The 22,336-nt window shown below is 48.6% G+C and overlaps 1 long non-coding RNA gene across 1 annotated transcript in view; it reads right to left on the bottom strand.

The window, feature by feature from the left end:
- LOC118777919 overlaps positions 1-22,336 on the bottom strand; it is a 70,692-nt gene that overhangs the window by 17,101 nt on the left and 31,255 nt on the right. The window contains exon 2 of the long non-coding RNA XR_005004979.1: positions 7,918-8,033. This is a non-coding gene — a long non-coding RNA (uncharacterized LOC118777919). The remainder of the gene's footprint in view (positions 1-7,917; positions 8,034-22,336) is intronic.

A 22,336-nucleotide genomic window follows, 5' to 3' on the forward strand; every position in this document is an offset into this window, starting at 1 on the left:
ACCAATCCAATAAAAAAAAAAAGCATTTCTGCGATCAGACTGTTTGGAAGGACTCCCCTACGCAAGGCGCAAGCGGCAATCAGACACTGACCTAATTTTTGCAGCGGACAGCCGATCCCACTCAGCTACAACATCTGAGTGTGTTATGAAACGGTAAGAAACAACAGCCCGGAGCTTGTTGTACGGTTTCTCTGTGAAGGGAGGCTGAGAGATAATGGTGGCTTCAGATGTGATCACTCGTCCAGACCGGGGTGTGGAAGGGGGGGTAGAAGGGGGGGGTGGTAGTGACAGAGCACCCTGGTGAGATCAGGATGCCCTCTACCTTAGACTCCTCCCAGAGAGAGAGACACACACCCTCATATACAGCGGCGATGCCTGAGAGCTTTTAAAAGCCTCACATTTTTGCATGAATAACCAGAACATCGTGTGCTTCATTTTTTTTTTTTTTTTTTCCCCAGAAACCCTGTGACGAAAACTGCCTGTACATGCGTAATCATATTACCAAAGAGGCGCTAAAAGCACGCCACACGGACTAGGGAAATGTAGCTTGTGTCACTAGAGAGCCGATAACACACGACTGCTATTGCCAAGGACTTTTAATATAAAAAAGAGACATGGTGTGAGAAAAGGAGGAATTGGGGATGGGGGGAGGAGGGCCAGGAGAGAAAAATGGGGTAAACCCATTACTTCTTTCAACAGGATTTTCTACGCTGGGTGTCTGCGACAATGATGGCAAAATGCAAATGGTTCCCCAAGCAAACGATATTAAATTTTGAGATTCACATCCATTTTGCAGTGAGGACGCGGGGAGACGCAGGGGGGAAATGATAGATGGCAGTCTGAACTTTAATCAGAACTGCGCCTGTGGCATTTTCGGGGAGGTATACAGGTTAATCAGTCAACTCCCATCATGTGACCAGGCCTGACACCAGCCAGCGATTCGTCTCTTTTCCATCAGCACCCCACTACCCCCCCCCCCCCCCACCTCACCAGCCTTCAAAGGGAACGGAATGCACAACCAGCAACCCGGATACAATTCTCTGGGCGGATCTGAACCAAATTAAAAGCAAACATTTAAACAATGTTCAGACAACGTGCACACAGCCAAAACACGCCACCCCGGATCAAGAAGGGGGTCAGCCAAGATAAACTTTGCAGGCGGTCATCGCTCATTTACAGGGCCATGCTGATCACGGAATGGCTAGGCCCAACGGCGCCGGGCATTATTAGTGTTGTTATTGTCATCTATTTGCATGTTTGCTTGAAAATGCCTCAGCAGCAGCCAGACAGCTAGGCTGGGCAGATGGGAAATGTTTGTTTTTTTATCTGTGTTCTAGGATGTTGCAGAAGGGCAGGAGTTGAGCAACACTTCTCAGTTTCAGAAATGACCTTCTCAGGAGCGAGGCCCTGATTTCCCTGCTTTGCCTGTTCTATGCTCTCGTTTTTTTTTTTTCTCACATGCTGTTTATGAGACAGGGACATTTCTCAAGGCTGGATGGATGTCCTTTTCGTTCCTGTTCGGACTCCACCCACGTGGACTGGCCCAAGTGGGGCGGGATGGGGTTTTCTCCCTCCACAACCCTCTTGTCAATCTGCCGTAGCCCTTGCGACTCCTGCGTACGGGACCAGCCCCCACCATCCCTGCTCCATCCCGTCTTGCACCGCCCTCCCCAAAAACACCTCCACATATTCAAAAGCAGTCTGATGCACAGTGTCCTGAAAATAAAATGAACGTGGAGGTCTCTCTCTATGTACCGAGGAGCACGGTCATCTCCATAATTCACTATGGCAGGACAGAAAGGGAACTTGCATGCAAGAAAGTATTTATTAAGGGCGCCCTGAAAATATGCCGGAGAACAGAGTGAATCATCTTTTTTTTTCCACAAGTACTGAGGCGGCGACAGTCGTCCAGCCCTGACAGAACTTCAAACAGCAGCAAAGTCGGTTTTACGTGTCCCCGTCCTCCTTAGCCGGTGACCTTTCCCAGCAGCCATCTCTGTAACCGGGCCAACCAGGGACTCGGCAGGTACAACGTGTGCAAATTTCCCATCCCTAAAGACTCACAACCCCAGCCCGCGCCTAGAAAGGCGAGCGCTTGATATCGCACCTTGGCGAATTGTCACTTCCGCTCCACTCCGCTCGGCAGCACACAGATCAGGCGAGAGCCACGCCGCGCCTGCCCAGTCGGCCTTCGAGGCCATCTCTCAGATGACTGGTTGTCTGGGTGATGAACACCTGCCTCTTGTACAGTTGTCTCTATTAAATTATACCTGGCGTTCTGCACTAAATCTGGCCTGCCCATTACGACATTTTTAATAAATTCAATTCAAAATTCAATAAATTAAGCACATCATTGTGTGGACCCATTTATTCATTACTACCACTTTAAGACCTCTGCAAAAAGCTTTGCCTATATATCTACCAGTCAGACTCCATACCACGGGCACAGAATTACTCAAATCCGAGGAAGCTTTATTTGATTTGTGTTAAATCATGCTATCCAATGTAATGTCCTAAAAAATACACCCAAGGCGTAACTACATGGCATTAATTCTCCATTCTCCATTATAGTCTTTCTCCTACCTAAAGGCTAAATGTAAGTGGTGGCTGGTTTGGTCAATACTTGGATGGGAGATAAAATCAGCTTGCTATAGGAGGGCAGTCTTTTCTCTGGACCAAGCAGAAAACAAACCACTCAGTGCAATGATGGAGATGTGCTGTCTTTTGGATGAGATGTTAAACTCAGTGAACTCAGTGTTGTCCCTTGGCAACTATTACAGAGATGGGTGTTGTCCGATGTCCTGCCCAAATGTGGCTTTCTCAGACTGGCCATCTTATCATCCGCCAGTTCAACTGGTCTAAGAAATCCTGGTCCCTCCATCTCGAATGACACGTGGTGAGAATGCTGGGACTGGCTGACTGCTGTGCATATTCATTCATTCACACACATGCTGTAACCCTCATTTGGTAATGGAGTAGTTAAATACTACCGTTTAAAAGTATTGTGGCTTGAGGTGTTCCGGTGATGAAGGCAGGAACAGAGATGTCAGTGGTACTGTACTATACGCTGTAAGTACAGACAGACTACCACCTTGATTATCACTGATACAGCATCTGTAATTTCAACAAAAATCACAGTTTTGTCCAATCCAATACATTCAGTCAGTAGAACCATGACAATGATAAAACTGTTGTTTCTATGGACTTGGCTGACTGGTGTATGGTTGTTATCTTGGGTTTATTTTTTTCAGCGAAAACAATGCATTTCGACATTAACTGAGGGCGTACATCCCCAGCTACTGAAGATCCCCAGCTAGTTACAGGATCAACCCCCTGAGCTTTACTCAGGAGCCCATTTCACGCTGCCAGGCTTTAATTAGAGTGCTGGCTAGGGCTGCTGCATCAGACCTATGACCCCCCACCTCCCAGCCCACTGCCACAGCACTCCAGGCCAGTGGGTGGACCCTCCCTGATGGAGAGTGGGGACTAAAGGCCGTGGCCCACACAGATGAGGCAGCCCCTCACCCCACCCCCCGGAATTCATTACCGCGAATTGGGACAGGTCCCCTCTGCGGGGCGGGATGGATGTGGCTTTTAATGGCGAGGAACGGCAGAGGCTGGTGCCACATGCTCGGGAAGTGAGAGCGCTGGCTGGGGCCTTCAGACGGGAAGCTCATCCATCTCCCGCGTGTTATTCTTTCTCCTGCGAGTCAGTGCCATCCGTTTCCCTGGGGCTGCTTCTCTCCGGTCTCCATTAGCAGGGCAGGTCTAGCTCCCCCCGCCCCCCCCCCCTTTTTGACGACAGAGGTGTGCTGAGTCCAGGGGAAGGAGAAAGCTAGTGTGAGTGGATGGACACTAGCTCATCCATGAGTAACGATGCCGTAGCTTTCTGCCACCCTCCTCCCCTCTGAATGGGAGTTTCAAAGCAGGCACAATGGTGGGGGTAGTGCGAATGCATCCAAATATGCTCTTTTCTCTGTGACGCTCTTACCTCCAATATTGCCCTGATCCGTCTGGATTTACACCCCACAAAAACAGTGGCCGCGCTGAAAGGACTGCATGAATTAAAATCACCCAAACCCACACAATGACGAACAGCCAAACAAACACAACAACAAAATGACACTGAAAGCACAAACCTAATGATATATGCGTTTGTTACCTCTCTATTTTTTTCACTTTAACCCTTTTGACCCCCGAGCAGGCATTGCTAAACCAAACAACTCTTTTGTCAGGTCGTCGTCGATGAAATCACGAAATAAGAAAACGTCGTTTCTCAAGAGGAGCACATTTAGACAGCCATTCCTGTCGAACTGCCTTCGGGACTAATGGGTAAAAGGTGCACAACGCATACCGATTATGACCGGGTGAGGTGCTCACGGACAGGAACGTGTGTGGGCCCAGGTCCCTGGCTCGGCGTCAGCTCGGGCTGCGAGGACGAGGGGCAGACAGCCATCAGCCCATCTGTCAGTGCGCTGCATCTGAGACCTCAGAGGCCGCTGTTACAGATGAGCCCGTCCCGACTCCGCCGGTCAGAACTGCCCCCCCCACACACACACCTCCCCCCTACGCGCCTGTCATCTGCGCCAAATGAGAGAGAGAGAGGCGCATTCCTCCCTCCATTTGCACAAAACTTTCATTACCACCAATTTACGCATAAGCCATATCTGCACCATTACACCGGAGCGCCATAAATCAACCTAATCTTCCTCCCGGGCCCTTAAATTACACTTTCGAGGTGGTTATTAAAATTTGTCGCCGTGCAACGCGCTGCGCAGGATTGTGGCCGCTGATTGGACGGGCCCCAGACAAATCTGTTTCGGGGGGCCTTTCCTTGGAGCCGTCGGCGCTGGAGAAAAATCTGGCGGCTCGTATTGAGCAAATTTGAGAGTGGGCGATATCATTTGGTATGATTTATACGCTTATATATGTTTCAATCGACTGCTGCGCCTTTAAAGCCGGTGTGTGAAGCTACCCTCCCCCTTTTTTCATTATCATTACATCCCCCTGCCCCCCCCCACCCAAAAAAAGAGACCCAGACGCCTCCTCACAAACTCAATCACGCACACACACCCCCTGATAAGACGCATGATGAATAGTGTAATTGAACATGGTGCCGGCTAATGTTGCTTTGCTTTGATTCAGTGGAAAGTGGAAGGTGATTACCTTTTAGGATTTATTGTTATTGCCGCCTTATTAAAATACAGCCACACCGCTGGGCTCCCATGTAGCAGCCACGCTCGGCGCGGACGGACACATCCATTCATACGCTCAGTCTACAGGCGTGGAGTCAAGAGCGCCTCACGCTCAGGCCCAATGAGAACAAACACACAGATACATGTATCGGTGCAAAAAATTTGCACTTAAATTGTGTCCTACAAGAAAACGGTCATATATAATTCATGCTGGTGTTTTTTCTTTTCTTTCTCTGCCCCCCACCCCCACTGAGAAATTGAGAACACTGTATTTCTTGCATGGAGTTGGTTCTGCAACATCAAAGCCGAAGTGAAAACCCCAGAGGAACAGTATGGAGGAAGCCAGAATGATAACATTAGTGTTTCTGTGCTAAACACGGAGCAATCCATCCTGGAGAACAGCAGGGGGATCAGACGCAGCCCTCATGCTTTGACAACAGGGGGCCATAACCGTGGACCACTCTGGGCTGGCCTTCCTCATCCTCCTCTTCGGGAATAAAAACACATCATGCCACATAAATCCCACCGAGCTCTGCGCCTAGCCCTAAGGGGATATAACTATGTGGCTTTATCTGTGTTCAATAAAGAAGAACATGTGCTAAAGCAACATGTGTGTGCACACATGCCTGTGTGTGTGTGTGTGTGTGTACTTCACATCCCTAGTAAGAGACAGCTAGAGGGGACGGGACCTGTGTCCAGCACTGTGAGCTAACTCCACTCCAGATTATTGTTCTTTTTCATCCCTCTGTCTAAACTTAGCCTGGAGGTTTAATTTTCTGTGATAAACACCAGATTTTTGAAAGTCCTGACAGTGAAAGTTTGTATACTGTGTGTGTGTGTGCGCGCGTGTGTGTGCGTGTGTGTATGTGGGTGTGTGTATGTATATAGAAAAACAGATAAAATAAATCGCTAGGAATATGGATAGATATAGTGAAAGGTGAGACAAAGTGAAAGAGAGAGTGAAGGAATCATGGAGGGGGGTTATTTGCCTGGCGGCATGCACACCAATTTTGTCAAGGGATTTCAAATGCAATAGTAGAGAAGACAGTAGCGGCGAAGAAAAAAACTGAGATCATCACTTTCCAGGGTGTGAATATTTCAGCATAGAAACAACACACCTCACTTACAAAAGTGTTGCCAACAGATGTCCCCATTCTATCATTCCCCACAGCAAACTGTGAGAGCATCTACATCTTTATTGTACATTGACACTCTCTGCTCTACATCTCACACACAATCAGCTATGCAAAGAAACATGTTTCTAAATGTTAAACCCACAGAATTTGCTTACGCAACAAAATATCACAATTTACTGGAGACAGTATCTGAGCATCTTCCGCTGTACTCTGACTGCAATCTCTGACGTCTGAAACGCTTTGGGAACAGCACGCTTCTGAATCTTTTGCAACATAGGGAGGAACACGCGTACACACACATGCGCACACACAGCAGTCTGAACATAGGGAGGAACACGCACACACACACATGCGCACACACAGCAGTCTGAACATAGGGAGGAACACGCGTACACACACATGCGCACACACAGCAGTCTGAAGCAGCGGCCATCAAGCATGAACACACATATACATAGACGTCTCTGGGTCTACCTGAGGAGGAGGTGTGGTTCCACACCTGATTGCTTCCTGCACACTACATACTCAGTGACCTTTTCCAAAGAACCACATGCACACACCAGTTTGGACCTATACAGCCAGAAGAATCCATATCATTTTCAGGTTACAATCCTGGAGTTGGATTGTGGGATTTTACCCCCCCCCCGTGCTGCACGTGAATAAAGCTGCCAGCAGCTGTGTGCTTTGCTCTTGGGGTGAGGGAGTCAGGATGGGTGAATCTTTTCCCGGTGTGGACACAGCGCAGTGTATCTTGGGCCGCGGCAGCAGGGTGAGCAGGGGAGATAAGGGCCCGGATCCCGGAGAGCTCCAGAGTTGGGTATATGGGCGGCTTGGCAGTCTCATCAGGACACAGTGTTCTCCTGTGCCCCCCCCCTTATCAGGCTGCCCAGAAGCCGGGGGGGGGGGGGGCATGCTCTGTGAAAATGTTTTAGTGGAGAGCCCTCTGATAACGGGGAGGTGTAGGTGTGTGTGTGTGTGTGTGTGTGTATGGGGGTTCTGCCTGTGGAGATGTATGGCTTAACATGCGCCTACTGGTGGGAAAGCAGCCAGCACCATCCTGCTCTTTGTTCTCCCGCTATCTGCCTGTGAAAACGTAACTGACTTTTGATGAACCACGTTGAAGGGATTTTTATCCCAGAAAGGCTGGATTTTTTTTCTCTTGTTCTTCTCTTGTTAGGACACCTCAAAGACTGTTTTGCTTTTAAGTCTGTATTTTTTTTCCGAGGGTGGGGTGGGGGGGGGGGGGGGTTACTGAATGTGCAACAAAGGGCCTTTGGCAAGACTGAAACTGCAGGCACTGTGTCTCAAAAAACACAAAAACATACCCACACGCTGCCATACACATAAATATTACAAAAGCTTACATAATTAGTTGGAAATAAAAGACTCAATAAAGATGCGCTGTGAAGAAAACAGACCACACAAAGTTTTGAACCACAAACAAGTATGTCATGTTCTAACCTGGTTCTGTGTATTGCACTTTTGGAAGAACTGTGGTGGCTTTCTGAGCTGGTGGGTTTGAAAAGGGACAGCCAGGGGGTGTGCTCACAGACAGACGCACGGACAGTGCAGAGAGCCTTGCCTACCTGGAGCCTCTCCTGCTCTAATAGAGCTCTTCAGACAGATGGAGAGGCCTGTGTCCTGGCCAACTGTGCTTCTGGGGAGAAGGCAGGCCACATCGATCGTCTGTCTCCCACGTCAGCTGCAGGAAAAGAAGGAGAATTAGCTTTAAATGAAGTTTATTAGCTGTATCAGTCAGGGGCCTGGCTGGGGCCTTGTTGCTGTGGTGACACTGGCCTGAGGGGGTGTGGTGGGGGCGCGCGGGGGGGGGGGGGGGGGGGGGGGGGCATGGAAAGCATTACAGCTCTCTTATTGCTTTAATAAATACAGAATTTGCCCTAAATACAGGGTGGCAGGGCTTTCCAGCACATCCTCCTCAAGGAGGAAAATGAGATGAATTCCATTAAGGAATACAACCCTCAGACATGGTCTTTGAGAAGATCAGACAATGGACGGACATTCTAATACATGTACCCAAACTCCTTAAAAATAAACATTCTGACAACCAAGCCCTGCTGTCCACCGTAGTATAACAGTTTTATGGAAAAGGAGGGGAAATTGTGCCCCAAACATCAAAATATTGTTAGTGAGCGATTGGGCATGTGTAAGGAAAAAAATCCTACCACAAGTTATATATGCATTAGTGTATGGAACTCAATATTCAATTTCCAAGACCAAACACTGAATGAATACTGAACAAGTCACACAAAAACACAAAAACAGATGTTCCATCTCTTCTCATTTTCTTTCTTTCATTCCATCAATTTGCTTTTTTTTTGATAAACTGAGGGTAATGTTTTTCAACACTTGTGGCAACTCTTAGGTTCTCTATTGACTGTAAGCGGGTTGGTGCAAGAACATTTTTTGTATTTTTAATAATCGTAAGAATTCACAAAGAGTTTTTTAATATGCCATAACAAAGAATGGGCCTGTTATTGAGGTTATCACTCCATTCATTTCACTTTAAATGGCCGGGGCATCACACAGGAATTCTGTACTTATCACATGTAAGATAAGTAGCTAAAGAAATTTGCCTGTGACATTTCATTTACAGCTGATACGTTACTACCCTTACTATGCTAATCACCACAAACCCTGACATTTCATTTTACAACTGAATACATTATTGGGATCAATTATTGGGATATGACTTTTGAGAATGACAAGCCAAATAGCTAGATACCAAGCTAATCACAAGCAAACTACACTTACTCTGTGAATAACACTTGAAGAACATTTGATAACATGAAATGCTAGCTACCCAGACTACTGACTTTGGAGCAACAAACTTCAACTAACATTAGACGAAACAGCATCATTGTCAGTGCTATCATGATTAATCAATATCAATATCAATATCATATCATATCATATATCAATATCATATCAAGATAATACTGCATGGTATTATTCATAACATAGTTTCATTCAAGATTATACAACAAATTAGGTCCTCTGCTAAAAGTCAGCAAACCAAATGAATCATTAATCGATTTCTACTTAAAGAGGGCAAATATTTTGTAAACAGGAAAATAATTTGCTGCGATGTAAACAAAGAAAGTAAATTGTCAAAATGTCTTCTGGAAATAAGGTACACAACAACCGATGGCATTTCATAAAAAATATTACTAGAAAGTGTCAGGAAAGATATAGTTAATACGAACAGAATTAAATTTACTATTGCACTATATGCCTGATATACCCGCAGGCAGCCAAAGGCTAGTTTAGATAGGGTCATCCCCTCTCGCTCTCTGAGCAACTTGCAGGTGCCTCATAAGCTGTTAGAGGGTGGTGCTGTGGAAACAAGGGACACAAGAGCCTTAACCAGCTCAGCTTCAGAAGCCCTCACACCTAATCTTTATTGTTGTCTTGCAACACAGCCTGTGGAGTTTTTTTAATAACATGAAAAAATTATGTAATATAAAAAAGAACAAAAACCACAAACAAAAACAAACAATTCTCCTTATCTGTTTCCTGTGGTCGTCTGATATTCAAGCAATACTTAAGGGTGGTGAGGATGGCCCTCAGATAATGGCCCAAGACAGAAGATGTGACCATGCCCGGGTTAAGGCTTTGCAGCGATGTGGGCAAGAGGACAGGCTCCACGTCCAAATATCTAGTAGTGAGGCACACAGACAGTCACAGCATTGGAGCAAGTGACAGACATGGGGGCGAGTGAGCAAGAGAGAAAGGAAAGACAGAGAAAAAGGTCTGCTTCCATTTTTCATCCCTCTCTCTCCTGTCTGTGGCCTAGCTGAGCCACTAATGGCCATTGTGTCTGACTGGGATGGGTGTGTATTACTGTGTGTGGGGAGGAGTCAGGGTGGGGGGGGGGGGGGGGGGGGCTGGTGGAGGCACTGAGGCCCTGCTGTGCCTCAGCCATCATCTCTCACCAGACAGCCTCGGCCAAACCCAACACCCTGTCTCTGTCCAGGCGGGACAATAAGATCCCCAGTGATTCCCAGGCCAAGGGATGCCAAAGATGGAACAAAAAGGGAAAAACAATCGCAATCTGTGTGTCGGTTGTGCTCCCCCTACGGCAGGCTGTGCCTGCCTCTCAGACTGCATGCTGCTACTGCTCTCTTCTTGCCATGAAAATAGTATTTATTTCTGTTTTTATCAATGTAAACAGCATGAAAGATTTAGATGTGGTGTGTGGTGCAGCAGCTACCTCACTCTGGCACAGCAAGCCCCCTTAAATTTTACACATAGCGATGATAGATCTGTGCAGCACGAGACTTACCGATGCTTAGATGCTGGAATTAATGGTGTCTACCTTGCCAAAATTCTAGAAGGGACAACCAGTTTTATAGTCAGGGGGTACTGCTGGAGTTTTTACACTATCCATGAGAGCCATTTCTTCACCGGGCGAGCTTGCATATTTCAGAACACTATATAATCATCTCTGGTGTTAAGCACAGTATGCACTGAAGTAGGCAGAATGGCACAGCCTCTGCAGCATTGATGTAATGCAACAGATGCACCCGGGCCCACTGTTCCTCTCGGACACTGCCAACAAAGAAATGCAGTCTATTCAACTGTACGTTACATGTCTCAAATATCTTGAGTTTACATCAACCTGATGCGAATTCAGCTTCATAATAGAGAAAATGAAAAATGGCCTTCTTGCAGTCGCTATTGCAGGGAGTCCTGGGATCACACAAGCACGGGCTCTCATGTGGGAAACAATGGAAGAATTCTTTTTAAGCTCTGCTTTATAGAGTATTCAAATGACGCCAACTCAATTAAATTTCCAAATGCCAAGGACCAGACTCTCTTCAGCTGGAGAGGCAGTGGAACAATGAGGACACTTGAGGGAGCTGCGGGTGGGCAGGCAAGCGAGCAGGCCAGGAAAAAGAGAGAGAGACAGAGAGAGAGAGAGACAGAGAGAGAGAGAGACAGAGAGAGAGAGAGAGAGAGGGAGAGAGAGAGAGAGACAGAGAGAGAGAAAGAGACAGAGAGAGAGAGAGAGACAGAGAGAGAGAGAGAGAGAGAGAGAGAGAGAGAGAGAGAGAGAGAGAGAGGGAGACAGAGAGAGACAGAGAGAGAGAGAGAGAGAGAGAGAGAGAGACAGAGAGAGAGAGAGAGGGAGAGACAGAGAGAGACAGAGAGAGAGAGAGAGAGAGAGACAGTGAGAGAGAGAGAGAGAGAGAGAGAAAGAGAGAGAGAGAGAGGCAGGCAGGAAAGCTGAGATATATGCCCAATGGAGATACACCAGAGCTGCATCAAGCACCAACAACCTCTCAAAGCTGTATTTCTTTCATGAGAGAACAATCGGTCTCCAGATGAATGCAGACAGACATGCCTCTAGCCTCTGTACACCACCCCAGAGATGTGTACATTTGTATCAACTGACAACTGACTTCTGAAGTGAAGGCCAAGTGGCCGCAGGGAGAGGGGGAGCGAGGCTGGGCAAACGCCCTGGGCGCCGGTCACCTGGCCTCCCAGCCCTCACGCTGAGACAAAGTCTCCCAGGCACGCCGTTCGCCTTTATCAGAAACGCACTTGCAGAGCTTGCTTCAAATCAGAACACAGAGGAACCCGCAAAACATATTCAGCCACTCGCACGTCGCACTCCCTCTCTTGAATGTTGTCACTCAATAAACACTGTGCCTCAGACTATTTGGATCGTTGGGCTGTTTCACTGTTTTACTCCAGCTAAGCAATAGCTAATTGGTGCTAAGGCTTTGGGAAGGCGATGAAACTGCTAATGACGTACGGGCAAGCCTTAGAGATCGTCACACCCTCACTCTGTTGTTTTAAATGCATTCGCTGCAAGAAGGGGAAAAAAAAAATTGGAAAAAGCACTCTGTTCGGCTCACTGCTCAAGGGTTGGACTTTGCTCCAGAAACCATTTCTAGTCAAATTTAAATTAAGTTTTACAGAAGTGTACTAAATTTTTGATGACCAGTTCTGCATTTGCATGCCAATGCCAATCAATTTATAAAGCGCCATGTGGTTTTCATTGACTCAGAAAACTTCTCTGCAGGGCTGCTTTCCAGAGGAAATTTGCCTTTTCTTGCTCTTTTATTGGACTGGTGAGCTCCTCCAACACCCAAACTCCCAGAAAAGGAGATTTTCATCATGGTTCTTTATCCTTCCTTTCAGAGCTGCGAGAATCCGCACAACCTAAAGAGGAAGAAAACGACAAATGAAAAAACTGCTTTTATTTCTCCGGTTTTGATCAACCCTTGAACCTTTTGATATTATGCGCCGAGTTGCTGGTTCATAATGAAATGATTTTCGCTCTGCCTTATTAACCCCTCGCTTCATGCCGGCGACAGCCTTCGCTGTGTAATTGCACCATTAAACGAGATCGGCGCCGAGCGAACGTGCACTCCCCGGACTCGTCATGCCCTCGCATCAGACGAACGCGGGATGCGCTAATTGTCTTTCCGCGCACCAGGTCTCACGCGATGGAGGAGCTGCCAGGGCTGGAGCCGCATTCTGCAGTCACGGCCCACGGCCCGGCGTCTGCAGACTAAGGCACTCATGCAGCTCCTTCCACTGAGGAGAGCTCAGTTTGCTGCGTTTCATAACAACGCCAAAGGCTGCATCATTCTACAGCTGGGCCATTCTCTATGCAGCATCCTGGTACTGTTGTATAGTACTGTGCATACAGCCCACTGTATAATGCTCTTATTATGCCACTTCTGCAGTTTTCATTACAACATACAGACAGTCATATTCTATTATACCTAGATTTTCCACGCCCTTAAAGTACCACCGGCCCTTTTCCTTTGTAATGTTCCATTGTTTTCCTCATGTACACATGAGGACCTGTGCTGTAAGGGGGCCTCGTGATGTCACCGGGCAATGCTGCCACATGACGTGGCCTTCTCCCCCCTTACCGCACCATCAATAAAGGCCGGCCACTGCACCAAGCTCGCTGCGCTTTGTCACCTGCCCTGCGGTCCCTGTGCGATCTCTGTCTCTCTAATTACTTTTCCGCCTGGGCGGCTGGCGGTGGGCTCCCCCAGGCGCTCCGTGTTGATGAATGGGACTCCCTCTCCCTGCGCCTGGACCGTGCAGCTCCTTCTCTGGACTGTGGTCACAGCATTGCTGAGATACTGCAGCTGTGCTTTGCAGGCGAGAACGCGAGAATGCGAAGTGCTTCGCTGGGACGGCAGTTGGGACCAGGGCTCTGGCGCAGGGGGCTGCCGCGACAGAGCAGCAGGCTAGACGACTCATCGGCCGCTCAGTTGTGCAGCTGACCTCTAAGATGGACTAAAGACGGCACATTTTGTGTAGACAGGTTATGCCTGAGCTATCCGTCTGACTCGGACGTGTGGCAGTACAAAGTGAATTAAGAAATATTGTCAATATTTGACTTGATAGGAAAGAAAATCATGCATAAGAAACTGGTAAATTAAAAAAAATTAGTGATCAGAATGAGCAAAGGCTTACCGTAATTTTACACAACTTTCACATCAATCTCCCAATGTAAATCGGAAGAAATCATTTCTGTAGGTCATTACTGTTAGTGGAAATACACAGTTTAAGTTCCAGTTCCTTCAATTCAGCCAGGAATGCAAGGCCCTCCTCCTACAGGAAGGTCAGAGAAACATCCTGTAACACCTCCCAGCCTCAGGTTTGGCAGAGTGAGGGTTAACGCAGTGAGGCCATAAATGACCCTCCTCCTGCCCTGCGGATCCTCAAGGTTAAACCGTACATACTCGCACACCTGGGATTTTAGCACCATATGCGTGTGTCTATGTGTGAGAGAGTGTGTGTGTGTGTGTGTCTGTGTGTGCACGTGCTTTTAGCACCATATGCATGTGTCTATTTGTGTGTGTGTGTGTGTGTGTGTGTGTGTGTGTGTGTGTGTGTGATTTAAGCACCATATACGTGTTTCTATGCAGACACGCACGCACACGTGTGTGAGTGTGTGTGTGTATGTGTGTGTGCATGCCAGTGACTAAGTGCGTTTCTGTACATCTCTTTTACCTACACCTGCCTGGCCTAGTAACCCAGGTGGCACAAACCCAGTGTGTGAAAAACAACAAGCCGCCTCCCTGACTAATCACCAGACAGATTCATCACATTCATTCTGGCATGCTTTGTGTTCTGTTTTCCTTCCACTCTCTCTCCCGCGTCCCTCGCTGCTCGCCGCTAATGTTCCAGGCCCAGTGGGGAGCGTGCGAGAGCCTGAGGCAAGAGGCCATTAAATTGAGATCCTAATTTGTGTGGCTGCCGCTGTGGGAGCTTGGAGGCAGGCGAGGGCGCGGCGTGTGGAGGGGAGCGGGACAGGACGGGACGGGCACCGCCCACACCCTGAACCGCGGACAGGCTGGACGCTGCCGCACGCTCCGGCCACACCGCAACCGCTCTCCTCCTCCTCCTCCTCCTCCTCCCGCTCCCACCTCTCCTCTGCCAGCACAGGGCCACTTACTGCAGCTGGGAGTTAATGCTGGCTCTCCCTGACAATTTATGCACCCATGCTGGAGAAACACACATTAAGGCACTGTACGGAAACATTATGGATCCAGCTATATATAGCCTGCCACGTCTTGTAAGAGCTTTTCATTACAGAGAGACATCTCGCAATCGATACAAGCTAAATCAAATTACAAACTGCGGGCCTATAAATACGTCTTTTAAAATGGATGGTTTTGTGAAAGCTTCGGTTTTTGGGCTTTGAAGGCCATTTTCTGCACAAGCAGAAAAGAGATTATTTTAACTGTGAAACAGTAATTCTGCCGCCAATGAAAACACAAACAGAGGGGAGAGGAAGGGATTATGGGTGAAATGAATGTACGCCTGTAATGCAGGAAGCGCACTGTTTTTCTGGCACCCCGATTTTGCACTTGAAGCAGCACCTCACAAAGAGGTAAAGCAGAACAGACCATACAAACATGCAGACGTGTCTTTCTCTTTCACGCACACAGACACACACGCATGCACACGCAGATAAACACACCCAAACAAACTGAGCTTCAGACACAAATACAAATACAGACCGAGCTTAGCGAGGTTGAAAAGTATATGCATTCTCTATACCTCACTCTCTCTCAGACAAAACACACTGCCTTACAACCACATGTTCACTCATTAGCAACTGTGCGTAATTCCACATTATTTCAAGTTTTCGGAAACACACACACACACACACACACACACACACCAGCCTAAGAGCCAGTCACTGGGATGAAGCAGTGCTCTCTTTCCCCAGTGCTGCACAGTCTGGCTCCGACAGGAAATGCTCTTTGAGTCAATATTTGTGAAATCCGAAAAGCAGGACTGACAAGTGAGTGTAAGGCTACCACTGAGAGGGCCCTGTCCCTGGGCAGGCTGTCCTGGACCGCAGAGAGAGGAGAGGTCTGCTTCCTTTGTCCAAAAACACCATAATTCTTCCCCCTCGCACCCCGTGCTTTACGCTCCGCACACTTTTCCTGAGGGCCAAATACAGAGAGCCGCCCCTGTCCACACCTCCATACACCCATGTGTGGAGTGGGGAAGGAGGCCTCCTGTGACATTTACTACCTGCATCTACTGAGGATTAGCACGCAACTGCACAGAGTCACGCTGACAGCGACGAGGTCTGTCACACAACAGTGATCGTGACACAGCAAACACATCCGCGACCTGACGGCCCCTCACCCCCCAGCCCCCCCCCCCGCCCCAACACACCCGCCAGGATTATACAAGTCCACCTCACAGGCTGCATTTCCCACCCCATTCGAATCACGACCCTGGCACAAATGCACTAGAAACACAGAGAGGTTGGGCCGTTCTGTGGTCTGCAGGCTCCCGGGAACACGTGCAGACCGTCAGTGTCCCTGCCTATACGGTGAGACTTCCATAATGGACATCACCGAAAGGAACATGTGAGGCACGGGGGGTGGGGAGGGATGAGACGGTCATTTTTTTCTTCCTGCCCCCCCCATCCACCCACCAGACGACCTGGACATTTCACAGGGCAATTACTGAGCTGCACTTCATCACCTGCGCCGTGACAGCCACTGACGGCCCTCGTCCAAACAAATGATGCTGGGGTCGAGGTTGCCGGCCGGCCTCTGAGGTCACCCACCCCGCAACAGTGCATTAGCCATGGCTAAAGAGGAGCATTAAAGAGGGTCCCCTCTTGGGCCGTGCATCCCCGCTCTCCCCTGAGCCATTCATCGGTGGGAGGGGGTGGGGTGTCAGGGGGATGGGGATCACAATTCTGTCACAGGGTGCCCTGCCCCAGCGGCAACCGCAAGACACAGGGACCCCACCCCCTCTGCAGCCTTTTCCATACAGGCAAGGGGTTAAATGCTACCTCTGAAAATACACAAAAAACAAAACCGCTCACGGCTAATGTACCTGAAGACATGAGAGCAACAATGTGTGAGGGCTATTTAGGGTAAAAACAGTCACCCTCCAAAAGGGTATAATGTTTCCTGAGCTTCCACCCAGCTCAAGTCACCAGAAGTCCTGCTCTCGCACAAAGCTGGATAAGTATATCTAAGTATAGCTTTAAAATGGGCCACAGAGCCAAGCTCATATTTATAGTTTAAAAAAAGGGACTGAGTTTAGATAAGACCTTACATTAAAGCGATGGGGAAAACGGACCTTGGCGTAATTGTACTGGGTGACAAAAAAAAAAAAAACACACAAAAAAAAAACCCCAGGGGTAGGCAGTTGTCTCCTGCCTACACATTGCCTTGAATATAAAAACACTGCTGTTTGCAAGCTGAGAGGGCTTTGGGTTGGGCAAAAAGAAAAACTACTGAAGAGAAAGAGCCTTCCTGAAAAACAATTTCAGCATAATTTTAGCACCAGATCGCCAAGCCAGACACACGGTACCGCTGCTGCTAATGGACAAAAAGAGACAGTGATGAAGGAAAAAAAAAAAGGCCCTAATCGGTTCAAAGGAAACAAAAACAAAAAGGGGCTTGCTCAGAGTTCTAATATGCTTATCACCTGCTTATCTCTGTATACCTACAAGCTGGGTAGAAGGGTTATCTGTTGGCTGCACTTTCAACTCAATAGCAGAGTGCTGCTGAGAGTAATAATGACGAACTGCTCCCTGTTCAAACAGAGTGGATCTGCGGGCCTGGCCTGCTCCTTGCCTCCTTTCCTCTCTACCTTATGTATGTTAGTTTACTTCTCAATTATTATTGCTATTATTTTCATTTCCATTAGCACTGCCATTTGTTTCTGTTGGCCGCGGCGTTGATTAATCAGTTCATTTTCCATCCGTCGCTATGGAAGGCAGGATAAATAAACAAGCGGGTAAAAATGAAGGGGCGAAAAACAGCTATGGAGTGATGTTTCCTTGGGAATCGCCCCTGAGTGAGCGCTCAATCTATCAATCGATACGGTGCAGCTGCGTGCCATCATTAGGGCCGGCTGGCGCCTGTTTATTTATTGAGGCCCCGCCGCGGAGAGTGGGGGGCAGCTTGTTCCACAGGAAAGCGGGTCCGGGTCCGCGCCGCCGATGGCGCAGACGCGGCTCGGCGGCCATCCATTTGCGTCCCTTTGACTGCCCCCCCTCCCCCCCCCCCCGAGGAAGATCCTAATAATCGCGAGGGGGAGCGAGCCTGGCCACGCGGTGCTCCCGGTAACGTTGTTTGTCTGACCAATTCGGGAGCTATCTGTGGCATTTCCAATGGCTGCCTGCCTTGGTATCTCCAGCCTGTCAAGCGGCGGGGCAAAATGAGGACAGGCCTGTGTCGGTGAATCACCTGCCATCCATCAGAGAGCTCAGAAATTGGCTGGGTTTTCGATGGTCGCTGATAACCTCCTCGAATGAGGCAGATACACGGCAGATGCAGTGCTGAATCTTGAACAGCCACGCGCTATGCGCAGCGTTTCCAGTCCTCTGCGAGTCTGAAGTGTGGAAAAATAAGAGTCAAGGGCAATGATGATTTCCCCCCAGCGCGGAGACAGACAAGGCTTCTTGCCTCGTCGGCTGCATCTGAAGCTGTCTGTTTTGGGGGGGGTTGTTATATTTAGCCAGTTGTGGGGGGTATGGGTCCAGGCGGATGAACCAGGTGGGGGCCGAGCTGTGGACTGATGACCCAGTGGAAGACAAATGGCTTTAGCAGGAGGGCCAGTGACGTTTATGTTTCACGCTGTAATGGGAGTTGACCTCTGGGGGTCAGGGTACCGGTGAGACAGCGGTCCATTCCAGCACATCTTTCCGACCGGTAACCCGAGCCAATCCAAACAGGCCCTCCGTGACATTGCGCAGCCCCGGCACAAGATGGAGCATCCGTCCACGATGCATTCCTGTCTTATCTACAGAGCCTTGCAACTGCAGCACCCGGGCGGGGGTGACGAAGAGCACAAAGGTCTGTATTGAATGTGTACTGTGTGCACTCCTCTGAAGCGTCTGCTCTGTGTGACCTGCCACGGCTCTGAGGCGATAGAGCACCACGCCCTCGGTCACGGGGAAGCATGACGAGTCGAGCGAGGCATACCAGGGAGCAGGGCTGGTGAGGGGTCCTGGAGCACAGAAGCAGATCACAGGCAGGGAGAGGCGCCGCTCGGGCTAACGGCGGCCAGGCACGCCCCTGGCAACCAGTGAGTGCGGCGAGCGGTAATGAAATGCGCGAGAGGCAGAGATGGAGGAGGATCGAGGCTGTGGCGTGTGGACGTAACAAGATCCAACCTTCTCGATCCTCAGAACAGGAATGCCCCCGAGGCAAGCATTCGCGCTCAGGATGCGGCGGAGCTGGTGGGAATCAAGCTCAGAAGTCCTGTCGCCAGGCATGCCCCCGCCACTGCCACAGCAGACGCATCACTCACTGTGACTCGTGTGTGATGGGGAAAGGGTAGGGGTTTGCTTGCAGAAATCAGAGAAAACCCCACCCCATCACAACAAAAAGACTGGGTGTAGGAACACAAGATCTGCGATACCTTCCTGGTAGGTGTCAACAGCAATTGGTGCTGATGCCTGTGGCAGGGACCGTAGCACCAGCCAGGTGTGAGAGTGTGCGTGTGTTTTACAGGGACTCCCCACTCCTCAAAAGCGGTCAGCACTGAAACACAGTGGCAGGAGCTGCACGGCTGCCACTGCATGTCCTGGGCCTGGCTGACTGATCTGGCCAAAAATGCCAGGCACTTGAACGGAACGAAACAGGAAAGAGAGACTATTGGATTACACTTTTAAATAAAAAAACTGGTTTTAATTGCAGGCCTACTGGGATCATGCAGTACTGAAACGTACAGCCATGGAACCCAATAAAAATCATCATTAATCACGGTTTCCTTATTGTGAATCGTAAAATGTCCACAGAAGCTATTTAAGTCTCTGTAATTTGTTCGTAAAGTTTAACAACCGATTTGAACGCTGCCAATCAGGAAATTGGGGACATTTTTGAAAAGAAATCAACTTGGTTGAGTGTCGCAGTGTGTCTGAGTGTGCGGTCATCCTTGTGGTGCAGGAGAAATTTATTTTTGGATGAGCTGCAAAGCAAGGGGGGACAAAAAAAACCTTAGTGAAAGTTTAGATGTAAATGGACAAGTGAACTTTTTTATTGCTCAGTTTTTATTGGTTTACCTTTCTCCTGCTTAAACACAAAGTGAGCTTCCGTTCCAATCCCTGAGCTTATAACAGGATGGTCTTTTCACTCAATACACTTTGACTGAATTGACCTGACAGCTAGGAGATAAAGTATTAGACCCCAGAAGGAGCAGTAAAATTTCCTGACAGGGGGACTCCTGCCTCTTGCAGGGCATGTTTCTGGTCCCAATGGCAGACTTTGGAAAAGGGATCTTCTGTAAACAAACAACTGGATCAAGGGCTCTCATTAATAAGCCAATAATCCAAGTGCGTTACTACACGCGTCAGAAACCGTCTCTTCTTCTCCAGCTCCATTTTCTTTGATCTGGATCCTGTAAACCCCCCCCCCTTAAAATTTTTTGTTGAACAAAGGCACACCTTATCTAACCGACGCTGGAAAACCTGGGAATTGGAACTCTGCAGCGGAATTCTGAGCAAAGCCCAGAAAACATCAACCATGACACACGATACAGCTCTCAGATGCCAGGGAAGATTCTTATTGAAGTGAGCATTCTAATCAGGGAGCTGTTGAGTCATGTGTGCGGGCATGACCATGCTTCACACGGTGATGTTTTCCTGTTTATTCTGCAAATTCTGTGAAGTACGGAGAAAAAAAAAAAAAAAACAAAAAAAAACAACAATGGTGCGCTGTGGGTCTGATGCAGTCGCTTTCACCATCCACAGAAACGGGATGGCCGACCACCTCAGACTGATCTGCATGAACATGGTAAACAAAGTGCAAATCTCAGAAATGAAGCGATACACAGGAACGGCAACCTAAATACCCTGAGACAACAATAAACACAAACTGCCAAATGTGGGGATGTCAGCAATGTGTTGAACGACAGCAATGTAAGAAGCAGTGAGGCGCTACCTGAAGTGAACTCAATATAATCGGGTGCAAAGTCAGATGAAAAAAACTCACAGCATCCACTGCGGATTTCTACGGCAAGAGGATCTCCTCAAGAAGGCAGCTGCTGTCATCATGGAACCTTCCACATATTTGCAACATATTTGCCATACTGCCGACATATTGAGTCCACTCTTGAAACGATTTGCCCCAATTTACTACCTTTGAAACAATAACAGTACGGCTGACCGCTTGCACATAGTTGCGTAGAGTTTCAAGCGTCTAAAGCCGTGACAAGACCATACATCTAATATAAAATAATAATGTCAGGGAGAAAGCATGCTAAGTGAGAGTGGGATTTGCACCGTGGCACTGTGAAGAGCGCTGCTGTTGGGAAGCGCTCCTGTGGGAGGCCCTGAGGCTGCCTGACGGCACCAAGGAGGTGTTGCCGCACATGTTTGTTATTAGCGCAGCATATCCCTGACAACTGCAGGCCGAAAAAGCCCGGAGAACTCGCCGGGGTGATCTCAACGTGTCGGGCTGGCAGACGGACAGGCGGGCTGCTGACGAAGTTAGATGCGTGCACGACATGAAGTTAGACGCGTGCAACGCAAGCCACATCCACGCTGATACCACTGCCGTGTTTTCTTTAAAAAGAGAAGACATTTTTTCCCCTGTTTCTAAGAATTAAAGGTAGCAACCCGAGCGTTTTTTTTTTTTTTCTGCTGTAATCAGCCTCTGACTGACGTCAGCAGAAGAGGACGAGGAGACAGTGTGCGGACAGTCCATTGTGAGCTCTGAGAGCCTCTCTGCTTTATTCCGGAAATGCCTTCGCCGTGACACAGAGCGCCATTCCACAGAGCCCTTGGCAGCAGGGACAGCTCTTGACAAACCTGGTGAAGGCTGAGCTGCTTATTCACGCTGATAAGGGCACCTGGGAGTCCGTGTGAGAGGGCTCTTTGTGCAGGGAACCAGCATAACGCACAGCACACATCAGTGCAGCCTTTCCTCAGCGCATTCTATTTTAACTCTCCATGCCTGTCCAAGCACATATGTTTGTATTTATCTCGCAAGTATATGTCTGCTCTGTACACAGACTGGAGGCTTTGTATCTGGCATCATTAATCAGGTGTCCTCTGAACAGAAAAAGAGAGCAGAGACAAAAGGAAAAGAAGGAAAGGGGGACAAAGACAATCAACTTAAAGAAAGAGCACTGACCAGAACAGCTCGGGAACAAAAGCCACCACAATCTGACTCGTAACTAATACATCGATTAGGCAACGCAGTGGAAAAGCAGGCGGATCAAGTGCAGCCAGCGAGCGCTTCTTCATGTGGCGATGGGCGATGCTCCCTCTGCCTTTTTCCATTTCATCCCCGGCTCTCCTGTCCGCCGCTATCAGCCTGTTCCATCTGTCGTCTTTCAAGGTGATTTAATATCACCCGCTCTCAGGCAGCGCTGGCGCACACACACACACGCGCACACACACACACACACACACACACACACACACTACATATGTCCTGTCCTCTGCAGCACATACACAAAGAGACACACATACATACACACACACACACACACACACACACACACACATATATATAT

The sequence above is a fragment of the Megalops cyprinoides genome, chromosome 1 (genome assembly GCF_013368585.1).
Source record: "Megalops cyprinoides isolate fMegCyp1 chromosome 1, fMegCyp1.pri, whole genome shotgun sequence".
Classification (NCBI taxonomy): Eukaryota; Metazoa; Chordata; class Actinopteri; order Elopiformes; family Megalopidae; genus Megalops; species Megalops cyprinoides.